The sequence below is a fragment of the Papio anubis genome, chromosome 7 (genome assembly GCF_008728515.1).
Source record: "Papio anubis isolate 15944 chromosome 7, Panubis1.0, whole genome shotgun sequence".
NCBI lineage: Eukaryota > Metazoa > Chordata > Mammalia > Primates > Cercopithecidae > Papio > Papio anubis.
The window spans coordinates 66550853-66577832 of NC_044982.1; the positions used below are offsets into that span (position 1 = coordinate 66550853).

Consider the following 26980-nt stretch of genomic DNA (forward strand, 5'->3'; position numbering starts at 1 on the left):
TGCTGTGTATCTCTATGTTTTACTATTAACTATATTCCTAAAATTTTCAGTAAAATAGATTCTCCAGAGATACATTTATTTTATCTTAGAGTTTCTATCACTCCCTGGCAAATTACTATAGTATGAGAACACCAGATAGATTTGTATTGCACATCCATTCCTGTGTCTTGAATCCATAATCATAATTTACCTTATTTGTTTTAATTTAGAGGTTTTGAAGTTAATGAATGCTGAACCACTTTAAATAGTCTCTAGCTGCACTTACTATGCTCTTCTCCTTTAACTACCATTTGTGGGACTGGTAGGAATATACACATGGTAACTGAGCCTATAATTACCAAAAGGCACACACAGTTGGGCACTCAAAAGGAACATAAAAGTTTTTCATCCTTTACTTTAGGTGCTTTTTCAACCTTTGTCCTTTAATATACATGTGAGCTTAGAAAATACTTTAAAAACAAACAAATGAGTTAATTCAGGGTTAATGATTCTCAAATTAAGGTAGAAAACAAGACAGTAGGAGTGGTCTTTATTTCTCTTTTTAATCTTTGTTCCGTCTTCCAAACTCAATTAATTTACTTAATAAAAGTTTTCTAAGATATTGCCCCATGTCTTTCCATTCCCAGTCTACGTTAGGTGGTACTTTGAGCTCTCAGAATATCTTGGACTTGCCTCTAATAGAGCATTTATGACACATTTATAAAATAATGTTCTATTTGCTGATCTACTCCCTAGAAAGTGAGCTTCTTTAGTTCAGGAACCATGTGTTTCATTTATCAAACCCTAGTGTCATCCTGTGTTTAATACGTGTTTGGTAAGTGATAATTAAGGACTTCATACACCCAAAACCATGGATTCTCCTGTCCTCCATTCCATTTTGGTATTTACTGATCTTCTATTACTTGTTTTAAATGGATGTGGACCAGAGCCAACCATTTTTAATCTCAACTAGAGCTCTCATTTGGCCTTTTCAGATGAATTAGATTGGATTTGCATTCATCTCACAGTTTAAAAATCTTCTCTACAGACAAAATTTACTTTTGATTCAGAACAATATCTCTGCATACAATGCAGTGACCCACTGAAATTTTAATTTAGAAAGGGAGGTCCCATTATATGTGAGATTAAGTTGATCTCCAGGGGGTAATTTCAGAGGCTTCAGGAAAGATCTCTATCTAAATCCCTTTCTTGTGAGTCCAACATTGTCCAGTCCATTTTTTGGTCTTATAAATAAAACCTGGGATGCCTACCTCATTATCAGCTATTAGCAGTGGCATCTCAGTGTGAATTGATTTTTCTGCTATATTCTCAACATCTACCGGAGATCAACAGCCCCAAAAAGTATGGTTTTGTTAGACAAGAAGTAAAAGATAAAAGGTTCGCTCAGGAGCCTGTAACACTAACTTCCTGGGAGGGAAGAGAGTGGTGGTATCTCATTAGCAGTCTGTAAAAAGTCAGAGAGTAGCAGAGGCCACTGGGCCTGAGAGGTAAAAAATGGAAATACCTATTGCTTGTAGGAAACTACAGTAAGGTATTAAGGGAAGACAGGGCAAAAGACAAAGTTTCTCAACTTTAAAATGTTATGTGTGGCCTGTGTAATGTCATTTTTTAATGACGATGACACAGAAGAGGGGAGTAAGTGGCTGATATGGTTTGGCTATGTCCACACCCAAATCTCAACTTGAATTCCCATCTGTTATGGGAGGGACCTGGTGGGAGGTAACTGAATCATGGGGGCAGGTCTTTCTGGTGCTGTTCTTGTGATAGTAAGTCTCATGAAATCTGATGGTTTATAAAGAGGAGTTCCCCTGCATAAGCTCTCTCTCTTTGCCTGTCATCATCCATGTAAGACATGACTTGCTCCTCCTTGCCTTCAACATTGATTGTGAGGCCTCCCAGCCATGTGGAACTGTTAAGTCCATCAAACCTCTTTTACTTCCCAGTCTCAGGTTTGTCTTATTAGCAGCATTAAAATGGACTAATATAGTGGCCACGTTTACCCTTCTAGGTCTAACCCTACTCTACTCTCACATTTAACAAATAGTCCTGCAATTCAATATTTTGGTAACATATCTTTATACACAGCAGATTGTGTAGTCACTTAGTGAATTAATGCAATCAGTTTTATTTGTGTTGGTTTTGTTCATGCAAAGTGAAAGACAATTTTGCATTGCAGAAATAACCCTTCATATAGAATATCTGCATAAGTATGCTTCAGACTTAAAGTTCACTTCTCACATGACTAGAGCCTCCAAAATACAAATAGTGTCCATATATCATTTCAGTTGGAATCACTTATACAAATATCTACCACTGGCATTCTGATTTTTAAGCTATTATTTCATTTTAAACTGACAATAAAAATCCTGCTGGACAGTTTATGATATATAATCAAATCAATGTCACTAGAACGGTGAGGAATAATTTGTAATTCAAAGCATAGAAAATCATGGACTTGCTTCTGATTATGAAGAAAGGGCTCTCTAAAGGAAATACTGTTGACACTAAAGACACAGGAAAACACTACCGATAACTAGCACTACACAATCCCTTGCTTTTAAACTATACTAGAAACAAAAACATTTTACAACCTGATTATTTACTTGGGTCTCACATCTACCTCAAGAGATACCTGAGGCAGTTTTACTCAGTTAATTACATAAAGCCAAGACCAATGTTACATAAGTAGTTGTAAGATCCGTCAGGGCTGGCATCAGTTTTCCTACATCTTAGTCCATTGTTCTTTTCTCCATACATGGTTACACCAGAATCCCTTAACCCTTTTGTTTGGTTATATTGGCATGTACGAAAACCCTAGATCAGCAGTTCCCAAGACTTCTGATTTCACAGACCAGTAAAAAATTAGAGAAACTAATATAGAGATTCTAAACCTTTATTCTTATAACAATCAAGCACTTCCCACCACAAAAAAAGGAGAAATGTTAATTTTCAACAAGTCAAAAGAGCAGCAACACAAAATAAAAGGCTTTTTGTAAACTTGAATAAATTAAGCTTCATAGAAAAGTCACTATTTTACCTTTACCTTCTCATTTTGTCACATACAGTAAAAGAGAAGAGCCTTTCATGAGTAAGTATAATGGAAATCTCTTTTAAGGTAACATTAGCTCATTGTTGGTAGGGCCTCATGCACGGCTAAAGGGGGTTAATTTGTTTTAACCCAATACACATCTAGCTATTATTTATCTAGATCTTAAGTAACATAAACATCATAACAGCTTGACCCCTGCCTTCAGATAGCTTAGGATCTAATAAAGAAGAAAAGAAACAACAAATATAAGCACAGATTAAGAGAAATACCATAATAGAGGAATAAAGCAAGATGTGAAGGCTGAAAGAAAAACAGACTATTTACTTAAGTAAATCAGAAAAGGCTTCATGGTGAAATTGGAAAATGAAAAAGTACTTAAGGAATGGGTGGCACCTCAGGAAACAGAAGAGAGGGAGAAAGTCTATATGTGTATGTTTTGGGGGAACCATAAGAATGGGGAAAGAGCATTCCAGAAAATAATAGAAGCAAAACATTGGGTACAAAGTTTACATCCTATTTCAGCAATAGGTTATGTGTAATTATTAAAGGTTTAAAGAGGAAATTACTATAGTATAAGAATACTTTCAGAGGAACCAGTTTAAATTTGTTATTTGGGAAAGTTATTAGAGCATATATTATTTCAAGTGCAAGGTTCATTGATTTTCAAATTTCAATCATTGAATTCATAAACCAAGGGGCAAAAAAAGTCTCCATAAAATAAAACATTTGTTATAAGTCCTCCGTTGCATTTTGATGATCCAAAATATGTGTCCCTCATACTGAATTCCATGATGAAGAAAGAACATACCACACAGCACTGGCTACAAGATACATGGAAGAAAAGGAACATGATCTAAGAGAGAGAAAGCAGACTTCTGGGGAGAAGCTACTATAAAGTCAAGGAAGAACTAGGGTGGGGGAGGGGGACTAGAAACCAATTCTATATAAGTATTAAAAAGTCATTCCAATTATAGGATGGCATCAATCAGGGTGACCAGCAGCCATGGAACCCTTAGCAAGGGTTGAAATAATGAGAAAAGTAAACAGGAACACTGGTTTTCCAACTGAAGTTTAGAACAGGGAGATCTACACTTTTCTTCACTCTTCAAAAGCTGGTATTAGAGACACAGAATAGAGAGTCATGAAGCCCCAGTTACTCCATACACCCAGGCCCAATAAAGTCAAGCAAACTGGCCTCCACAGGTAGTATTTAAAGAGCCAACCATGCAATAGCATTGCTGGCATCGAAAACATTTCAAAAGTTTTAACCTTTGGCTATAGAACACCAAACAACTTATTTCCAAACCTCAATCGCCACTGCCTAATACTAGACTGAGTTAAACTGGTTCCCAAATAAGCAAGGCTGATGGAAGATGGCAGACTTCTCATCCTGAAGAACATTGATAAGTTAGTTTGGGTTCAAGTAATGATGGAGTACAACCCTAATTTTACTGTTAGTACCCTCTTGCTTATTATTCATTATCAGTTTAATCTGTTAATTGATCACATTTTTAATTGTATTATTCTTTTATCCACTGAAAGAGATTTCTGTTCCCTTACAATTTGTCCTTTCACATTGGCACCACTTTTTTGCACCACTACCTTCAAATATCCTTCCACTACTTCATTTTATTTATAAGAGGAGATTTATATAGAAACATGTATTTCAGTTTTTGTTTTATAAAAATATCAGTTCCACTCACGTTAGATGGAACGCATAGTCGAAAATGGCAGCTGCAGGACTGAAGGCTTCGTTTCTTGCTGACTGTTGGATGGAGGCCACCATCAGCCTGTAGGCTCTCTCAGTTCTTTCCTCTGTGGGTCTCCCAACATAGGCAGCCCACCACATGGCAACTTCCATCTTCACAGTCAACAAGGCAGTGAGAGACTCCAGCAAGACGGCACTTCATCTTATGTCATGTAATCATGTAACCACGTATGCACAGTCACATACATCTCATCCCCTTTGCATATGCTAGAGCTTAGAAGCAAGTCATATTTCCCACCCATGCTCTAGGGGAGAGAGTCATGTAAGGACATGAACACCAGGAGTCAGGGACCATGAATGCAACCTTAGATTCTGTCCACCACAATTTATTTATTCCACAGGCTAAGTAATTTTAAATAAGGGGAGCCACATTTATAAGTCAGGTTTTTCTTTCTCCTTTAGTAAATATGATGAAACTGAGGATATAGTCACATGTAAAACCAATTATTATATTAACTTTCTTTTGGATGTCAAGTTACCCAACCTTTACCTTTATAAAAATGGTGCCAGAATCCCCAGTACAATTTTGAAGTACTGTCAGACCAAGCCAGGTGCAGAGAAGACAAATGTGATCTCTTGGTGGCCATTTTTTGCTGTGCTGCAAATCTCTTTGTTGCTTCCTTGTTTTGTCTTTTTACATTTTTAAGTTTAATTGAAATATCCAGTAACAAATTTTAGTACTATCACAGGCAAATATATTTTTTCCATTGCATTAATTTTTATATTTCCTTAAATACCCTTTGTTTACTGAAAAGAAACATACACAAAATCACAATTCGATATTTTATTTTTAGAATATCAGCTATGTTGTAGTTAAGTATGTTCATATGTCAATATATTTATAATATGTGTATCTATCTACTTATATATGTATACTCTTATACAAGATCATAACCCCTTCAAGGTTTCTTGTGTTATAAATACTAATATTTCTTTCCTTCTTGTTAGGTTGATTTTCCTTTCATGGGCATTGTTCTTAAATTTGAAGACATTTGTTTGGCACTATATGTGCAACTTCTTACATACACATACACCTTTCCCAAAGTAAAGAACAGCAATACAATAATAATTTGAATTCTACTGAACTGTCTTCCTGACCTTGGTATAATACCAAGGTCTTATACTAATTTATTTCATATTCTGTTTCTCATTTTATCTTTTTGTTCTAACTTTTTAAATGTTTCTTAAACATTTTACTACATATAAAAAAGACTTTTTAAGAGATTTATCAGCAGCAGTTCAATTTTGAAAGTCAAATTAGTGCCAAGTTACTACTGTAAAGATAATCTATGGTACAAAAGAGCATACATCTATTAAGAGAAGATACTATTTACTTTCTCTGAATAGTCACTGCATGGAATAGGTTTAAATTAATGATATGATCTTGTTTTTTGGAATAATGCTATCAAGATTGTATGGAATATGTTAATGACTAGAAAATATGTCTTAGACTCTAATTGTAATTATAACTAACTTCCTAGCAAGCTAACAAAGTTGGGCAGGTGATCTATTGGTTTTATTTGAGATGAACCACCTATTGTTGGCATTTCTGTACCAAAATATTTATTCACCTAACATCACTGCTTCTTTTGCAGCAATCCTTGGTAGTAACTGCCTAATTCCAGCACCCAAAGTACCACAGGCCTAGGAGAGGAGCAGGTTCAACATTATCCTATTTCTGTACTACACAGATTCTAAATCATTATTCTTCCACCTTTATGCAGAACATATTTTGCTTTTAAGACTTACTTGAGGCATATGGAGATTGAAGGTTTGCGTCTTACTACTCACCACAATGAATGAGCAAGTCAATCTTAAAGTTGTGTACAAGGAGAAAAATCCTGAAACAGAAAACAAAATACCATTTTAGTAATGGATGAGTACATGTCTAGTGTTCCCAGTGTGGCATCAGAGAACAAGACAAGAAAGACTTTCTGCATCTGTACCTTTGAATTTGTGTTTCACACACAAGTCATGAAAAACTGAAAATGTAGGCAGTATGGTTCCCCAAAGAAACTGCTACTGTTTATATGCTTAATTCAAGGGACAAATAACGTAAGAGAAAGCATCATGCATATGTACCGATCATTAATGAACAGTAACATCATGTGGCATGGTTTAGCTGTGCCTCCACCCAAATTTCACCTTGAATTGTAATAATGCCCATGTGTAAAGGGTGGAGCCAGGTGGAGATAATTGAATCATGGGAGTTGTTTCCCCCATACTGTTCTCATGGTAGTGATTAAGTCTCACAAGATCTGATGGTTTTATAAATGGGAGTTCCCCTGAACAGGCTCTCTTGCCTGCCACCATGTAAGACGTGTCTTGCTTCTCCTTCGCCTTCTGCCATGATTGTAAGGCATCCCCAGCCACATAGAACTGTGAGTCATTAAACCTTTTTCCTTTATAAATTACCTAGTCTCTGATATATATTTATTAGCAGTGTGAGAACAGACTAATACATCATCTATTTGTGAAGCATTAAAAATTATCCAGTGAATATTCCAGCTTTATGCTAAGTTCTTGGTTTCAAGGGGGATATTGGGGGACAGGCCACTGGGAAAAGTAATGTCTAAGACTATCTTCAACAGCTTGACATCTTATATTACTGGCCCCTAACACATTTTGCTTTCCACACATGGATGATATCTATCATGCCTACAGACGCTTGTGCCCATTTCATTCACTATATTTTAGCTAATTTCATCGAGTTGAATAACTAAATTGTCCTATCAGTTCACTTGGGGAAAGTCAACACAAATTTTTGTGGATATTCTTTTTAATAATAATTTTATTGATCTTCATTTTTGGAGTAACAAGAAGGTATTTAATAATATTACTTTCTATTGTTTATCAAAATGTAGTCTATGATAATATCCTTAAAGCCAGTATTGAACAAATTAGTAACCAAGCTATATTACTCAGGGTTCTCTAGAGGGACAGAACTAATAGGATGGATGTATATATGAAGGGGAGTTTATTAAGGAGTATTGACTCACATGATCACGTGGTGAAGTTCCACAATAGGTCGTCTGCAAGCTGAGGACCAAGCAAGCCAGTATGAGTCACAAAACCTAAAAAGTAGGGAAGCCAAAAGTGCAGCCTTCAGTTTGTGGTCTAAGGTCCAAGAGTCCAAAAGTTGAAGAACTTGGAATCCAACGTTCAAGGGCAGGAAGCATGCAGCACACGAGAAAGATGTAGGACTAGATGATGCCCACCCAACTTGAGGGTTGGTCTGCCTCTCCCAATCCACTGGTTCAAATGTTATTCTCCTTTGGCAACACCCTCAAAGACACACTCAGAACAATATTTTGCATCTTTAAATCCAATCAAGTTGACACTTAATATTAATCATCACAAGTCTACCCCTTGTTAACTTGAACCCATATACGTTTCCTGAAATCATATATAATCTTCAGAGAAATAAAAGAATAAGGTCATAATTACACCTAACATAAGACAACTATCTTTCGTACAACTGGAAGCACACCAATCCCAACCCAATTGCTATTACATAAAGTTAACAACATTTAAATGCTGATATGAAGTCAATAAATCTTATGTCACATTATAAAGGAAAAAGAAACTAAAATGAAAATATTTTCTTCATACAAGTGTATACGTGCACAAACATGTTCTTAACAGACTAAGGAGGAAATACGACAATTATAGTCCTTGTTTTGGCAACTGGTCACGTGGTCATAGCTGGTATTGATGACTACCTTCTTCTACTACCCATTCTGTATTCCCTTTGCCTTCAGCAATCACCTCAGCAAGTTGTGGCTTTTTACCTGGTGGAGTGACCCAAACCTATGAAGGGTCTGGACAATTTGTAGTCCTGCCTGGAGGGGTTTAGTTTCCCATTGACCTTAAACAGGGCAGGGTAATACTAACAGTATCTATCACTGACCCGTCAGTCTCATTGGATGTGCTGGGTCATATGGCCCAAGTGGCAGAGCAGCTTGCACAGCAGCCTGGACTTGTTGCAGAGCCTTCTCCTGTTCTGGACCCCACTCAAAACTGGCAGCCTTTCTCGTCACTCGATAAATGAGCCAGAGTCACACACCCAAATGAGGAATGTGTTACCTTCGAAATCCAAATAGGCCCACTAGGCATTGTGCCTCTTTCTTGGTTGTAGAAGGGGCCAAATGCAGCAACTTAACCTTCACCTTAGAAGGAATATCTTGACAGACCCCACACCACTGGACCCCCAGAAATTTTACTGATGTAGAGGGTCCCTGATTTTTAGTCAGATTTATTTCCCATCCTCTGGCATACAAATGTCTTACCAGTGTGTTTGCTACTTCTTGCTCACTGGATCCAACCAGCATAATGTCATCAATGTAATGGACCAGTGTGATATCTTGTGGAAGGGAAAAGCAATCAAGATGTCTCCAAACAAAATTATGACACAAAGCCAGAGAGTTGATATACCTCTGAGGTAGGACAGTGAAGGTATATTGCTGGCCTTGCCAGTTGAAGGCAAATTTCTTCTGGTGGACCTTATGGACAGGAATGGAGAAAAAGACATTTCACAAATCTATGGCTGCATACCAGGTACCTGGAGATGTGTTAACTTGCTCAAGCAATGAAACCAAATCTGGTATAGCAGCTGCAATTGGAGTCACCACTTGGTTAAACTTATGGTAATCCACTGTCATTCTCCAAGATCCATCTGTCTTCTACACAGGCCAAATGGGAGAGTTTAATGGGGATGTAGTGGGAACCACCACCCCTGCATCTTTCAAGTCCTCAATGGTGGCTCTAATGTCTGCAATCCCTCCAGGGATGCAATATTGTTTTTAATTTACTAGTTTTCTAGGTAGAGGCAGCTCTAATAGCTTCCATTTGGCCTTTCCCACCAAATAGCCCTCACCCTATCAGTCAGGAAACTGGTGTGGGGATTCTGCCAGCTGTTAAGTAAGTCTATGCCAATTACGCATTCTGGCACTGGGGAAATGACCACAGGGTGAGTCTGGGGACCCAATGGACCCACTGTAAATTGAGCCTGAGCTAAAACTCCATTAATACTTAACCTCTATAAGCCCATATTTTAACTGGAGGATCACAATGACATTTTAGGTACCCGGGAATTAACATCAGCTCAGAGCCAGTGTCCAGTAGTCTGTAAAAGGTCTGATGATTTCCCTTTCCCCAATACACAGTTACCCTAGTAAAAGGCCAGCGGTCTCCTTGCGGAAGGATGGGCAAAAGATTAACAACATAAATTTTTGTAGTATAGTGTAGTGGGGTCCTTCCTCAAGGCCTTCCCAGCCTATTCCTTCATTCATGGGGTTCTGGGTCTGTAAACTAGCTCAAGTCTGGAATTTGATTGAGGGACTGTGATTGTCTGTTTTTGTAATTTAAATTAGTCTTTTGTCCACTTGACCCAGAAGTTTTCTGCTTATATAAATTAAGAATGCAGTAGGCTTCCTACAAATTTCACTTCTAGGAACACCATGATTAATTAGCCAATGCCAGAGCCCTACACAAGTCAGATTATTCTGACTGCTGCTCTGCCTCTGCTGTCCATTACAGTAACTATACCTACCTTGCCATTGGCAGTGGAGTGCCACCGCTTGGCCCCTGCCATCTCAGGATCCAATTATTCCCACTGTATTTAAATTTTGTAGTTGAGTAACCGCAAGTCTCACTGTAAGATCTGGCATACAGAGAAGAGCAATCACAGAGCTCTTCAAGGATGCAGGTGCTGCCCTCATAAATCTATTTATGTTTTGGTGAAAAGTATGTCTTCTGGAGCCACGAGTTAGAATCCCTGAATTTATTGTTTTCTTTCATCACTTTGTCCACTAAACTTAGCAACAACCAAGCAACTTAATCATATTTTTTGGTTCTCCATATATGGTCAAAGGTAATATGTTTATAGGCAGTCTAGTCCTTTCACATTCTTTTGCCTGCTTTTATCCTAGCCATGCTGGCAGCTGACCAGATGGTGTCCACCCAGCTTGAGAATGGGTCTGCCTCTCCCAGTCCACTCACTCAAATATTAATCTGTTTTGGCAACACCCTCACTGACACACCCCAGAACAATACTTCACATCCTTAAATCCAATCAAGTTGACACTCATATTAACCATCACATAAGCCATTATTAATAAAGGTTTCACTTTCCTGCAAAACACAATACATTTAGTTCATATATGACATTGTGCTTGATCTCTCGTTATGGAGACCATAACAGTTGGAAATGTGATAAAATTGAAATTATCTAAACTAAATTTTAAATTAATTATTACATGACCTTTCAAATTCTTAAATTCCAAATGGGCTTGACTTGAGAAAAGGGTATAAAATGTAAATATATAACTAGGCCTGCTTATAGAACTTAATAATGTAGTCTTTAGCAGAATTGAAAATATTCATTAAAAATCACACCTGAAGATGAGACAAGTCTATGAAAGGAAATATCTGAATAAACGTATAAGGATCTGACAAAAAGTTGATTAATTAATGTATTACCTGCAAAAAAACTTTATTATTCATATGTAATGGTTTCAATAATGTTTTTAAAATAATAATGTTTCTTATTGTTTAATTCACAATTATATTCATTTAGCAAACTTTCAAATGCACTTGTTGCCAGGCTCAAATGCAAATGCTTCATTATTGTCATCTAAAAAGAAATGATTTTATAAAATCAAAGTACAATTATTTGGCTGCTCCTGGAAACTTGAGCTTTATTCTATCTCAAACATCTCAAAAATAGATAACACACACATAAAAAGATAAAGCTGAGGTTATTTTGGCCCAAGTAATGAATAAAACCTTAAGCTAAACCAGGACTATTTCTAACAGAACTTTCCTCTTTTCACATTATGTTCTTTTAATCTGTTTATAACTTTGAAAAGGCATATAAAAATAATTTATTAGAGTCAAAGTATAATATTTCTGAATTTAAAAATAAAATAGCTATAACACACTAATAGTCTCTGAAAGTTAGGCCTTAATACCTATATATTGTTTTGCTCATAAAAATGATATAAAAAGCTACTTAAAACAAATGTAGGAAAAGTATATTTTTCTGAGTTTTTTACGTTTATAAACAATTAAATTTTAAAACCGTCATTACTTCAAATTTATGCATCTTTACACAGAAATTCACTTCAAACTTGGCAACTGCCTTAAATTCTAAAATGTTTATATAAACATCTAATTGGAGAAAATTAAGACATCTAAACTATTAACAAATTTAGAAATTACCTAGAACTGAATTTTAGTATAAATTTTTGTTGCTGATTTCAAGTGAAATTCAGAAAAAAAAGTGGTATTGGGATAATTTCCATCACATTACTCTCTTCCTCCCTCTCTAGTATGTTGTCATTATTTTTGCCAAATGATTGAGTGGCATTCATGTACTGAACTCCCAACTGATCCAACTGACTATTTAGTACCTTTTCATTTTTTTCTCATTTTATATTACACAAAAATTTCAAAGGGGTCAACTAATTTTAACCAAATGTAGATGTTAATGATTAACACTAGCATAAGTCTTAGTTACAAAAAGCAACAATGTCTTTCAATACCATCGGTAAAACTTATTAAACACCTGTTGCATAAAGCATTAGTCACAAAGGTCAGGAATAAAATTATAGATGCTCTGTGTGATAGTCAGCTGCCTGCTACTCATTCCCTTGTATAATTATTTACTCTCCTTGAATGTGGGCGGGACGTAGTGACATGCTTTTAACAAATAGAATATAGCAAAGTGATGGGATGTCATTTCCAAGGTTAGGTTATAAAAGACTGCAACTTTTGTCTCTCACCACTCTCCACTTGATGAAGCAGGCTGTCATGTTGTAAGCTGTCCCATGAAGAAACACACATATATATATGTGGTAAGTAACTGAGGGAAGCTTTTGGCCAACAGCCAGTGAGAAACTGACAATCTCTGTCCAACAACTGGGAAGAAACTAAACCTTGCAACAACCACTGAGTGAGCTGAAAAGCCGACACTACCCCACTTGAACCTTATCATGACCATACCCTCAACTGACATTGTGATTGCAGCCTTGTGAGGGATCCTAAGTCAGAGGGTGTAGTTAAGATGCACCCTGGACTTCTGACTCAGTGACACTGTGAAATAATGATCGTGCATTATTTTAAGCCACTACATGTTGGAGTAATTTGTTATACAGCAACAGGTAACTAATATGCTCTGTCTTCCAAAAATGTATAAGTATTTTAAAATTTTAATATAAGGCAAGATGTGATGTTATCAAGATATTTTTAAAAGCATTGTGGTGTTACAAAGAATGATGATTTCTGACAAGCAATATTATTAGGAAAGAGATTGCAAAAATAAGGAAAAGTGGCAAAGATTAGAAGTTATGTCAGGAAATCCATATTTTAGGAAGAAAATTATGACTCAATTATGCACACTGGATTAGAAGTAAAACAGAAAATAAGTAGGATAGTAAAAGGCCATTGCAAAAATACAGATGAAAAAGAACAGGAGTTTAAGCCATATGGCACTGGCAGTAGAAAAAGAAATAGGGAAATGGCCATGAAGTGCTTGGGAGCAAAAGTGGTGGGTTCTGGTAAACAAAATACTATGGGGAAACAAATAAAGAAGGAAGCTGAAGATGGCACTAAGATGTTAATCCCAGTTGATTTGGAGAAATGTTGCCATTATGAAACAAAGAAACGAGCCCAAGTGGAGGAACAATGTAAAGGGACAAAGTAAGTTTGTCTGAACTGAACTTGCTTGAGTTACAGCAGGATAATATGTTCAGTAATAAGTTAGCACTTTAAAATACAATTATGATACTTAGGAACAAAGTCAGAACTGCAGGTATGGATTTGGGAATAATTAACTTAAGGATGCTGGTTAAAGCCATGGAAAGAAATGAGATAGCCCACTGAGTGCTTAAACACCTCTTGTTACTCTCCACTACCCGCAGGATTTATACTCTGCTATACTTGGGAGAGTATAAATCATTAGCTCCCCACTTATCCAGCCTCAGCTGGTGCACACTCCAATATACACTCGACATTCCAAACACACAAAATGACTAACAAGTCTCCAAGATACCATCCATTTCTGTGCCCCATGCCTGAGTCCTTGCAGTTTTTCCTTCCTGAAATGCCTCCTCCCCACTAACTCGCTTAGCCTTCATGGAACTTCAGATGTCACCTCTTTTGTGCTTCTAGAACACATTTTCCTAATCACTGTAAAGACTTTATCACATTTTACAAGTTTTCTTGCCTTTCTGTGCACAACACACCAAAACTAGGGCAGAGATCATGACTTATTAATTTTGTATACCCAGTGGTGCCTTGAATATATATAGCACAAACTTGACATTCAAAGCCAAGATAATTATTGGAGAAAAAAAAAAAAAAAGAAGGAAAGGAGGAAGACGGAGAGGCTTAGAAGTAAAAGTTGGAATAATTCTCCTTTAAGAGGCAGATCAAAGAGGAAGAAATGGGGGAGACTAAAGAAACAGGTTCTTGTATTTTAAAGGATGGTGTCTCCTAATATCAAATGTAGAGTTTGCTTCCATCAACACTCTCAAACTGGCTATTTATCATTTCATTCTTTAATACAGTAAAATTCATCTTTTGCAACATTTGATTTTTTTAATAAAAATCAGAAAACTTTTATCAGATCTACTAGGAATTGGCACTGTGCCTTAAAAACACTCTGCTGTACTTGGGAGAGTTGCTAATAATTTAATAGTTTTTCCCTAATGCCTCCCATACTAAAGAGTCATAAAACATAAGCCCATCATTATTTCACATCTTTTTAAGACTCCTAAATTTGCCTCACATTATTTCTTAGTACATATTGATGTAAATTCTTATGGTAACCTAAATAATTATCTTCAATAATATGTCCTGTTGGTCAAACAAGATCCTTCTCCTCCAACCTTCCATGTATTCAAGACCTTTCCCCAAACCCAGCTGCGTTTTTGCTCTTCAGCAGTTTTACAAAACTGGGTAGTTGAAATGTTATCTTGCACACAGACCACTGTCTTTACCGCAGTCATTACTTGCCACAGTTGGCTATATAAGGAATAGTGCTTGTTCTGGACACCACAGCCAGCACGTGTCAGATTTATCTTGCTTCAGTATTTTATTTTTGATGGAAATTATAATAACTTGGTTGTTACTCTAAACTCTTTCCTTTCTAAGGTCACGAAGAACCAAAAACAGGTTAATGCATGTGGTTTGGGGGGTTTTATTGTTTCTTTAACAGTTTATATACTACTATAAAACTTTGTTTTACTCCTTAGAGAAATCGTATGTAACTTTTTTCCAATATAGGAGACGCTCTCTTCTTCTTTACAAGATTAAAAATAATAATACATTATGCCATTCTTCACCTGACAATACATCCCCATGACCACTTACCCTTAATGCTTGCCAAAAAAGATGGACAGTCGAGGGTTATTTTATGATTTTATGGAATAGATTTGCCTTAAAATCAGATACCATATAGTAAATATATAAATAGTATCTGTCGAGCACTTAGTAGGTGCCAGGCAATGAAATCCTGGGCCTCAGAGCGGTCAAGAGGCATCCCCATAGCTGTGCAATTAAAATGTGTGGCAGAAAAAGAACCCAAATCTAGGATCTGGCTTCAAGGACCAGGTCTTTAACCACTGCTTTATAACCTGCAAGATCTGAATTTCTATAACACCTTATTATTTAAAAAAAAAAAAAAACTTTAATACATTATGATCCCCAAAACACCAGTGATGTCAGAGCAGACATTTGTAATTAATAAGTGATGAAGTCAAATTTGCTAATTTCAAGGACCATTTTTATGAATTTTCACCATGGGTTCCAGGAACTTCATGAACATATTTCAAAAGACATTATCATAGAAACTGAAAAAAAATCGTATTGAAATGTAATTCTTTATTAGTGTCCTCACAACAAGTGACTCATTTAGCACTGTATTTCTGATTCAGTTAAGAGTATATATATTTTGGCAGCAATCATTGCTAAGAACTCTCTGAGCTGGTACAAAGTGTCCAGTTGAGCTGATGAGTTTTCCGCCTACAAAGAGAATCTCCTCGGATTCAGTATCTCACTTGTTTTCTCCAGCCACAGACCATGTCTTCCCCCAAATCCTGTAATCCAACACTTTCCTCCCCTCTTCCTTCAAGGTCTAGTTCCCTAAATCTCTAGAGATAAAAGCAAACCCCCTCATCTATTTCACTTGCAGGGAACATTTTATGTCAGACAAAAAGTTCATAATGTTTATTCTAAAGAGGGACACATGTTAGAGGACAAAAGTAGTTCAAGAAATACCACGGTGTACCTGCTTGCATTTCTGCACATAGTAGGTGTTCAATAAGAGTTGGTTGATGAAAATTGGGCCCAGATATCTTCCTTCAGCCCATCATACTCCTTCTAGCTCTTTCTTGGTGTTTAAAGTGGCTAGGTAAAATTTTTATTTGTAAAAAAATCAAGAGGGAAGATTCTGGGCTACAATTTCTAATAATGAAAATTAATTTAAAAGGCACAGGGACTGACACAAAGACAATATATTATTAACAATGCAAAATTCCCCCAGGAAGAATTTGGCAAGAGAGTTGGCAAGATCTCTAGTTTAAGATTTCTCCCGGGAGCTGCAGGATGAACTCAATCCTGGCTTTCAGCTGCATGTCTTATTTGCTGGTGATTGGACAATGACAGATCTGGAGACACCTCAGGCTACCCTAGGTCCTACTGAAAGCACACTTTCCTTTTCAGACCATGCCAGGAGATGTAAGAGCATTTCAAGGGCCCTGTATCTGCAGCGACCACCAGAAATTTGTAGATGCTTCTGTTGTGGCTTTACTGTCTATAGTTACAAGACAGCTAGCTGAGCCATGACCACTTATTTCACAGTGAAGCAGATGTCTTTGAGGGAATTTGCTTTAGAAATCGACAGGCCTCCATGTTCACTGCAGTAATGCAATCTCATCTGCTGCTCAAGGAACACAGTTTCATAATGAGAGAGTTCATTTCAGCGCAGGAGAAAGGAGCAGAAACGGAAGCTGAAATTTTTAATAATAGTTTTCTCCTTTCTTCCGTCAAAGACACCTAACTGCTTATCAGAGCGTCTGATCAGCATGAGATACCATTACAGAATTATCAACTGAGTGGATATAATTCTATTATGGAGGAGATATTTGGCAGATAAGTTAGTTCATGTCATCTTATCATGCATAAATATTAGATTTCTGTTAGACTTTTTAAATAATTGGAATATCTCAGAGATTCCTTACTATATTCTCAAACTTCAAGGAGCCCAGGAATGCCAAGCTGCCTCCACCAACACAGTTAAAACAAGGCCTTCTACATTTAAAATTGCTGGTAAGCTTTCTGAATATGAAAGAAATGCCTTTTGTGTGGAGAGCCAAAAGCAAGTATAATCCAGATGTCAGCTGAAGCTATCATCTGCTTTATGATTTTCTCTAGCCTCTATCTCATATCTAGGGGAAAGGCAATTCCTTCAGGCAGAATTTTGCCAAATTTGCCAATTTTGCCTGTATCCTGTTACCTCTAATTTTGATTTCCTCTTCTGCTAAATTCACTGTTACTTGTGTTTGACCCAAAATATTTATTCTCTCCTCTCTGCTCAGCACAATCTCAGATATTATAACCCTTTTTCTCTGATTCATCAAACACCATTTGATCAAGAAATTTGTGTATATGACAGATACTGCCGAAGTTATGTGTGGAGCAAAATGCTGATGATGACAGCTCCTGATAAGAAACACCAAAAGACTGAGTATGGACAATCCTTTCATCATCCCTTTCCTAGGTTTCCACTCTTAATAGTTCTCTACTGTCCATCACTCGGTACTGTGTTCCTGACTCTCTCTTTTTCTCTCCTGGGTTTACTCCCACCTTCAAATAACCACTTATTTCTGATGCTGAGCAGTCCAGCCATCAGTCTCCTTCAAAACCATAGCCTAGAATGCTATTGCTTCCCAATATAAATAGGTGTCTCAGGGTATTTGTTAAAAAACAATCACCTATGTAGGAGAAAAAAGCTGCCACTCCCTTAGGGGCAGAGCAGCAACCTTCGGGGTAACTTGTAAACAGCTCTGTTTTCCACTCTGTTCTGAAAGAGTTTTGCCAACCAAACAAAATGCAGGTGTTAACAAAAAGTCAACTCAAAAGTGCAATATAATTCTTTGACAATTATACTATTGTAATATCTGTCTTGTTAAGTACAACATAAGCCAACAACTGAAATAATTTATTCATTTATAATAATATAATAAACCATGATTTAAAAAGAAAAAGGAATGTAATCTGGCTATTCACTTTTCCTTAAATTGCTACTTTTTTAACCTTAAAACAGTGGTGCATTTGTCATGCCTTTAATCAGATTTCCATAATATTTCTGTGAAATGCAAGATTTAAGCCAGAAGTAAACTACAGAAAACCAATTTATTTTATTATTTGTCATTAACTAAATCATATTATACAATGGCTATAAAAGCAACAGCTTTCTTGAGCTTAACCCTACCAGCTGATGACATGTCTAAATATTACGGGTTTCTATGTGGGGGCGGGGTGCATGCACATTTGTGTGTATGTGTGCACGTGCATGTGTACTGAGTTCATGTGGCGGCCTGTGAATATTTAGAATGTTAGCCAAAAGTTATATTTTTACAGTTTCTTTATTTTACTAAAATCAAATGAAAAGATTATTTGGTTAAAGTTTATCATACCTACTTGTGTTATCTAATACAACATCCTCCAGTAGCAAAGATGTCATTAAAAGATAATTGGGCAATTAAACGTGATTCTCATATTTGACCTAAACAAAAGAGCATTGTAAAGCTATCTGTTTAGGATAAAAATCTGATGAATAAAATCAACATTGTTGCAGAACTGCAATGTTTGCTCAAACCACAAAAATTGCAATTTTCTTGAACAGCATGCTTTTCAATTAATATTTATGAAGTCCTCAAATGTGCCTCTTAACTGGATCAAATTTTGTATTCATAATGGCCTCCCACAAAGGCTTTGACCAATAATAATACAATACTACATGTCTCAGAATTTACAGGCATTACATTAAAATGTAACTATAGTTTATAACATGCCATCGAAGCATACCAACTAGACAAGCATAATCCAGAGGATTGTATCAGTCTAGTATTTGGCTATTCAGAGATGTGACATCAAAAATTTGTGTGTGGGAAAAGCAACTTGAGAACATATTTCATTAAGAACGATTGCAAAAAGTACAGGAAGAGTTATTGTCACTTCACAAATTATCTCTATTATGTACATATCATGAAACCTACCAGATGCATTGTATTTACAAGGTCTAGTGTTTTAAATGTAGCAATAATTGCAACATAAGCAGAAACTTTAAAATGTAGATGAATCCGACTGTAATATATTAATATTAAATTGAGATATCTTACAAAAGATTTTTTCAGAAGGTCCTTTGACAAATTTTTCATACAGCTAACTACAGGATTCCATTATCACAAAGAAAAAACTATAGATTCTCTATTCCTAATACATTCTTAATACATGCAGAATCCATCTATTTCTTACCACTTCACCGATGGGCTAAACCATCATTTTGGCTTGGGTCTCCTACTTCTACTCTAGTGCATTCCCCAAAGACTATTATTAACACAGCAGCCAGACTCATCTTTTAAAAGTCAAATCAGATCAGGTCATTCCTTTGATCAAAATCTGCAACTGGGCTGGATGCAGTGGCTCACACCTGTTATCCCAGCACTTTGGGAGGCGGAGGAGGGTGGATCACCTGAGGCTAGGAGTTCAAGACCAGCCTGGCCAACATGGTGAAACTCCATCTCTACTAAAAATACAAAAATTAGCCGGGCATGGTGGCATACCCCTGTCGTCCCAGATATTCAAGAAGCTGAGGCAGGGGACTCGCTTGAAACTGGGAGGCGGAGGTTGCAGTGAGCCAAGATCGAGCCACTGCACTCCAGCCTGGGTGACAGAGTGAGACTCCATCTCAAAAAAAAAAAAAAGTAAAAAATAAAAATAAAAAATAATATATGCTGCTGATTCCTTCTCACTGCTAATAAGAGCTGGACAAGGTCCAACATAGTCTACCTAGCCTCAATTCCTACTTCACTCTTCTTTGCTTACTCTGCTAGCATCCACAGCAGTCGCCTCCAGATACTGACACTCGCTGGACATGCTCCCACCTTGAAAACGTGCTGTACAATTTCCTCTGCCTGAAATGCTCTTTCCCCAGGTATCCACTTGGCTAAATCCCTTACTTCTTTAAGATACATTTGATCAACCTCACCTTCTCAGTGAAGGCCCCTGCACTATTTAATATAGCAACATGCCAAGCCCCAAGCCTCTTTCCCTCACTATACTCCTGATCCTATTCATCCCATTTCAGTTTTCCCACAGTCTTTTATCACCTTTTTAAAATTTATATATTATTTCTCTTGAATGTTAGTTCCTTTTTAGTTCACTAATGTATCCCCCACCTCACTATTTTTTTTTTAAAACAGAGTCTCACTCTGCTGCCCAGACTGGAATGCAGTGGTATGATCTCAGCTAGTGCAACCTCAGCCTCCCATAATTAGGCAATCCTCATGCCTCATTCTCCTGAGTAGCTGGGATTACAAGCACATGTCACCACGCCCAACTAATTTTTGTATTTTTAGTAGAGACGGGGGTGTCGCCACGATGGCTAGACTGGTCTCAAACTCCTGGCCTCAGGTAATCCACCTGCCTCAGCCTCCCAAAGTGCTGGGATTACAGGCATGAGACACCATGCCCGCCCTAATATATTCCATTTCTAAATAGGCTGGGCACTCCATAAATATTAACTGAATGTTGAATGAATAAATACATGATATGAATGCTGCATGAGAAAGCTTCCCGTCACCAACACAGACAGTATAAAAGCTTCATGGAAAAGAATTGTCTATATCACTAAGTATTCAAACCTAAGTAAATGATATAAGATGGCCCTCTATAAGTGCCAACAGACATCTGGACACATCCTTCCAGAAAATGAGAATAATTTACTCTCTATGCATTATTACTGATAGTCTTATAATTTTATAATTTACCATGGAAAAAACAGACACTAGGATCCCTTGGATACTGATATGGTTTGGCTGTGTGCCCACCCAAATCTCATCTTGAATTGTAGCTCCCATAATCCCCATGTGTTCCCCTGGGAGGTAACTGAATCATGGGGTGGGTTCTTCCCATGCTGTTCTCGTGATAGTTCATAAGTCTCATTTTTATAAAGGGCAGTACCCCGCAACGGTGGAGGACATGGAGCAATAGGCTTAGGATGATGCACATGTGAGGCCGCAGTAGTCTGAAAATGTGCATAAGATGTATCTGACACATAGTTCAGCCATTAAAAACAGTCCTGCTAAGTTACTGAAAGGATAATGTCTCAGGATTTGCCTAAAACTTTTGTCTTTGCAGACATTCTTTCCTATATTTATTCTTTGTTCATTTTTAAGTAATATTGTCTGTTTCCCATAGAAAAAGGACAAGGTATTTGCCTATCTTGCAAGACATAACCCATCAGTTGCATCTAATTTTCCCAAGGAAGCAACCCAGAAGCCTGAACTAAACAACACCCAGAGCACAGATGAACCAGGCATGATCACACATTCTATCAATTCTAATGATCACATATTCTATCAATTCTAAGTATTTTTCTCTGAGAATATAAAACCATTTTGATGCAACTCCCCCAGAATTATCTCACATTAGGTTTTCAACTAAAATTCTTCACAAATATCTGCTAGATGTACATAATACAAAAGTATGATAGTTACAATGGAAAATGCAAAAGTATTAACAAGAACTATTTATCTTCTTCTCTATGTACATTTTGTATTTTCCAACATATTTAACCATAAAGTATATATTATTTTTATACTAGAAAAATAATAAAAACTTGTAAGATGTGATTATAGGGAGAAAAATGGTTTCTGTATTCTAAGGAGTTCTAAGGTTCAAAATGTTGTCTCTTTTGTTCATTGCTATTGGTTTATGGTTCTTTTAATTAATGAGAGGAAACATTAATTTAGAGCCACTAATGAACTTGGAAAAATTATCTTGAAAAAAAAAACATGGCCCATAAACTAAAAAAAGAATTTAAAGTGTCCTGGATTTGCCATGAATCTTGTAGTAAGTGACAAAGCTCAATGGTAAAGGGTTCAGTTCATCAAGAAGAGCTAACTGTCCTAAACACATATGCACACAATACAGGAGCACCCAGATTCATAAAGCAAGTTCTTAGAGACTTACAAAGAGATTTAGACTCCCACAGAGTAATAGTGGGAGATGTTAACACCCTACGGACAATATTAGACAGGTAATCGAGACAGAAAATTAACAAACATATTCAGGACGTGAACTCGGCTCTGGATCAAGTGGACCTGAGAGATATCTACAGAACTCTTCACCCAAAAACAACAAAATACACATTCTTCTTATTACCACATGACACTTACTCTAAAATTGATCACATAATGGGAAGTAAAACACTCTTCATAATATGCAAAAGAACTGAAATTATAGCAGTCTCTCACACCACAGCACAATCAAATTAGAACTCAAGTTTAAACTCAAAACCACCAAACTACACGGAAATTGAACAACCTGCTCCTGAATGACTCCTGGATAAATAATGAAATTAAGAAAGAAGTTCTTTGAAACTAATGAGTAAAAAGAGAACAACATACCAGAATCTCTGGGATGCAGCTAAAGTACTGTAAAGACGGAAATTTATATCACTAAATGCCCACATGAAAAAGCTAGAAAGATCTCAACAACCTAACACCTCAACAAAAAGAACTAGAGAACCAAGAGCAAACAAACCTCAAAGCTAGCAGAAGACCAAAAATAACCAAATTCAGAGCCGAGACATGGAAAACCCTTCAAAAAATCAATGAATCCAGGAGCTGGTTTTTTGAAAACATGAATCAAATAGATAGACCACTAGCTAGACTAACAAAGAAGAAAAGAGAGAAGAATCAAACACAATCAGAAATGATAAGAGGGATATTACTACTGACCCCACAGAAATACAAACAACCATCAGAGAATACAATAAACACCTCTATTAACATAAATTAGAAAAAAAAAATCCTGGACAAATATACCCTCCCAAGACTGAACCAGGAAGAAACTGAAGCCCTGAATAGACCAATAATGTGTTCTGAAATTGAGGCAGTAATAAAGAGCCTACTGCCAATAAAAAAGCCCAGGACCGATGGATTCACAGCCAAATTCTACGGGGGTACAAAGAAGACTTTATACCACTTCTACTGAAACTATTCCAAAAAATTGAAGAGGGAGGACTCCTCCCTAACTTATTCTATAAGTCCAGAATCATTCTGATACCAAAACTTTGCAGAGATACAACAACAAAAAAAGAAAACTTCAGGCCAATATCCTTGATGAATATCAATGCAAAAATGCTCAATAAAATACTGGCAAACTGAATCTAGCAGCACATCAAATAGCTTACGCCATGATCAAGTTGGCTTCATCCCCATGATGCAAGACTGTTTCGGAGGGCAGAGCAAGATGGCCGAATAGGAACAGCTCCAGTCTCCAACTCCCAGCGCGAGCGACACAGAAGACCCGTGATTTCTGCATTTTCAACTGAGGTACTGGGTTCATCTCACTGGGGAGTGCCGGACGATCGGTGCTGGTCAGCTGCTGCAGCCCAACCAGCGAGAGCTGAAGCAGGGCGAGGCATTGCCTCACCTGGGAAGTGCAAGGGGGAAGGGAATCCTTTTTCCTAGCCAGGGGAACTGAGACACACAACACCTGGAAAATCGGGTAACTCCCACCCCAATATTGCGCTTTAAGCAAACAGGCACACCAGGAGATCATATCCCACACCTGGCCGGGAGGGTCCCACACCCACGGAGCCTCCCTCATTGCTAGCACAGCAGTCTGTGATCTACCGGCAAGGCAGCAGCGAGGCTGGGGGAGGGGCGCCCGCCATTGCTGAGGCTTAAGTAGGTAAACAAAGCTGCTGGGAAGCTCCAACTGGGTGGAGCTCACAGCAGCTCAAGGAAACCTGCCTGTCTCTGTAGACTCCACCTCTGGGGACAGGGCACAGTAAACAATAACAAACACAGCAGAAACCTCTGCAGACACAAACGACTCTGTCTGACAGCTTTGAAGAGAGCAGTGGATCTCCCAACATGGAGGTTGAGATCTGAGAAGGGACAGACTCCCTGCTCAAGTGGGTCCCTGACCCCTGAGTAGCCTAACTGGGAGACATCCCCCACTAGGGGCAGTCTGACACCCCACACCTCACAGGGTGGAGTACACCCCTGAGAGGAAGCTTCCAAAGCAAGAATCAGACAGGTACACTCGCTGTTCAGAAATATTCTATCTTCTGCAGCCTCTGCTGCTGATACCCAGGCAAACAGGGTCTGGACTGGACCTCAAGCAATCTCCAACAGACCTACAGCTGAGGGTCCTGACTGTTAGAAGGAAAACTATCAAACAGGAAGAACACCTACACCAAAACCCCATCAGTACGTCACCATCATCAAAGACCAGAGGCAGATAAACTCACAAAGATGGGGAAAAAGCAGGGCAGAAAAGCTGGAAACTCAAAAAATAAGAGCACATCTCCCCTGGCAAAGGAGCACAGCTCATCGCCAGCAACGGATCAAAGCTGGACGGAGAATGACTTTGACGAGATGAGAGAAGAAGGCTTCAGTCCATCAAATTTCTCAGAGCTAAAGGAGGAATTACGTACCCAGCGCAAAGAAACTAAAAATCTTGAAAAAAAAGTGGAAGAATTGATGGCTAGAGTAATTAATGCAGAGAAGGTCATAAACGAAATGAAAGAGATGAAAACCATGACACGAGAAATACGTGACAAATGCACAAGCTTCAGTAACCGACTCGATCAACTGGAAGAAACAGTATCAGCGATTGAGGATCAAATGAATGAAATGAAGCAAGAAGAGAAACCAAAAGAAAAAAGAAGAAAAAGAAATGAACAAAGCCTGCAAGAAGTATGGGATTATGTAAAAAGACCAAATCTACGTCTGATTGGGGTGCCTGAAAGTGAGGGGGAAAATGGAACCAAGTTGGAAAACACTCTTCAGGATATTATCCAGGAGAACTTCCCCAACCTAGTAGGGCAGGCCAACATTCAAATCCAGGAAATACAGAGAACGCCACAAAGATACTCCTTGAGAAGAGCAACTCCAAGACACATAATTGCCAGATTCACCAAAGTTGAAATGAAGGAAAAAATCTTAAGGGCAGCCAGAGAGAAAGGTCGGGTTACCCACAAAGGGAGGCCCATCAGACTAACAGCAGATCTCTCAGCAGAAACTCTACAAGCCAGAAGAGAGTGGGGGCCAATATTCAACATTCTTAAAGAAAAGAATTTTAAACCCAGAATTTCATATCCAGCCAAACTAAGTTTCATAAGTGAAGGAGAAATAAAATCCTTTACAGATAAGCAAATGCTTAGAGATTTTGTCACCACTAGGCCTGCCTTACAAGAGACCCTGAAGGAAGCACTAAACATGGAAAGGAACAACCGGTACCAGCCATTGCAAAAACAGGCCAAAATGTAAAGACCATCGAGGCTAGGAAGAAACTGCATCAACTAACGAGCAAAATAACCAGTTAATATCATAATGGCAGGATCAAGTTCACACATAACAATCTTAACCTTAAATGTAAATGGACTAAATGCTCCAATTAAAAGACACAGACTGGCAAACTGGATAAAGAGTCAAGACCCATCAGTCTGCTGTATTCAGGAGACCCATCTCACACGCAGAGACATACAGGGGCTCAAAATAAAGGGATGGAGGAAGATTTACCAAGCAAATGGAGAACAAAAAAAAGCGGGGGTCGCAATACTAGTCTCTGATAAAAAAGACTTTAAACTATCAAAGATCAAAAGAGACAAAGAAGGCCATTACATAATGGTAAAGGGATCAATTCAACAGGAAGAGCTAACTATCCTAAATATATATGCACCCAATACAGGAGCACCCAGATTCATAAAGCAAGTCCTTAGAGACTTACAAAGAGACTTAGACTCCCATACAATAATAATGGGAGACTTCAACACTCCACTGTCAACATTAGACAGATCAATGAGACAGAAAGTTAACAAGGATATCCAGGAATTGAACTCATCTCTGCAGCAAGCAGACCTAATAGACATCTATAGAACTCTCCACCCCAAATCAACAGAATATACATTCTTCTCAGCACCACATCGTACTTACTCCAAAATTGACCATATAATTGGAAGTAAAGCACTCCTCAGCAAATGTACAAGAACAGAAATTATAACAAACTGTCTCTCAGACCACAGTGCAATCAAACTAGAACTCAGGACTAAGAAACTCAATCAAAACCGCTCAACTACATGGAAACTGAACAACCTGCTCCTGAATGACTACTGGGTACATAACGAAATGAAGGCAGAAATAAAGATGTTCTTTGAAACCAATGAGAACAAAGATACAACATACCAGAATCTCTGGGACACATTTAAAGCAGTGTGTAGAGGGAAATTTATAGCACTAAATGCCCACAAGAGAAAGCAGGAAAGATCAAAAATTGACACTCTAACATCGCAATTAAAAGAACTAGAGAAGCAAGAGCAAACACATTCCAAAGCTAGCAGAAGGCAAGAAATAACTAAGATCAGAGCAGAACTGAAGGAGATAGAGACACAAAAAACCCTCCAAAAAATCAATGAATCCAGGAGTTGGTTTTTTGAAAAGATCAACAAAATTGACAGACCACTAGCAAGACTAATAAAGAAGAAAAGAGAGAAGAATCAAATCGACGCAATTAAAAATGATAAAGGGGATATCACCACCGACCCCACAGAAATACAAACTACCATCAGAGAATACTATAAACACCTCTACGCAAATAAACTGGAAAACCTAGAAGAAATGGATAATTTCCTGGACACTTACACTCTTCCAAGACTAAACCAGGAAGAAGTTGAATCCCTGAATAGACCAATAGTAGGCTCTGAAATTGAGGCAATAATTAATAGCCTACCAACCAAAAAAAGTCCAGGACCAGATGGATTCACAGCTGAATTCTACCAGAGGTATAAGGAGGAGTTGGTACCATTCCTTCTGAAACTATTCCAATCAATAGAAAAAGAGGGAATCCTCCCTAACTCATTT

The 26980-nt window shown here is 37.7% G+C and overlaps 1 long non-coding RNA gene across 1 annotated transcript in view; it reads right to left on the reverse strand.

Annotated features, from left to right (window-relative positions):
• Positions 1–1933: 1933 nt before the first annotated feature.
• The window catches only part of LOC110743771, a 32289-nt gene continuing 7242 nt past the window's right edge, over positions 1934–26980 (reverse strand). Inside the window, exons 2-3 of the long non-coding RNA XR_002523333.2 lie at positions 7817–7891; positions 1934–6658 (exon numbers count right to left, since the gene is read on the reverse strand). This is a non-coding gene — a long non-coding RNA (uncharacterized LOC110743771). The remainder of the gene's footprint in view (positions 6659–7816; positions 7892–26980) is intronic.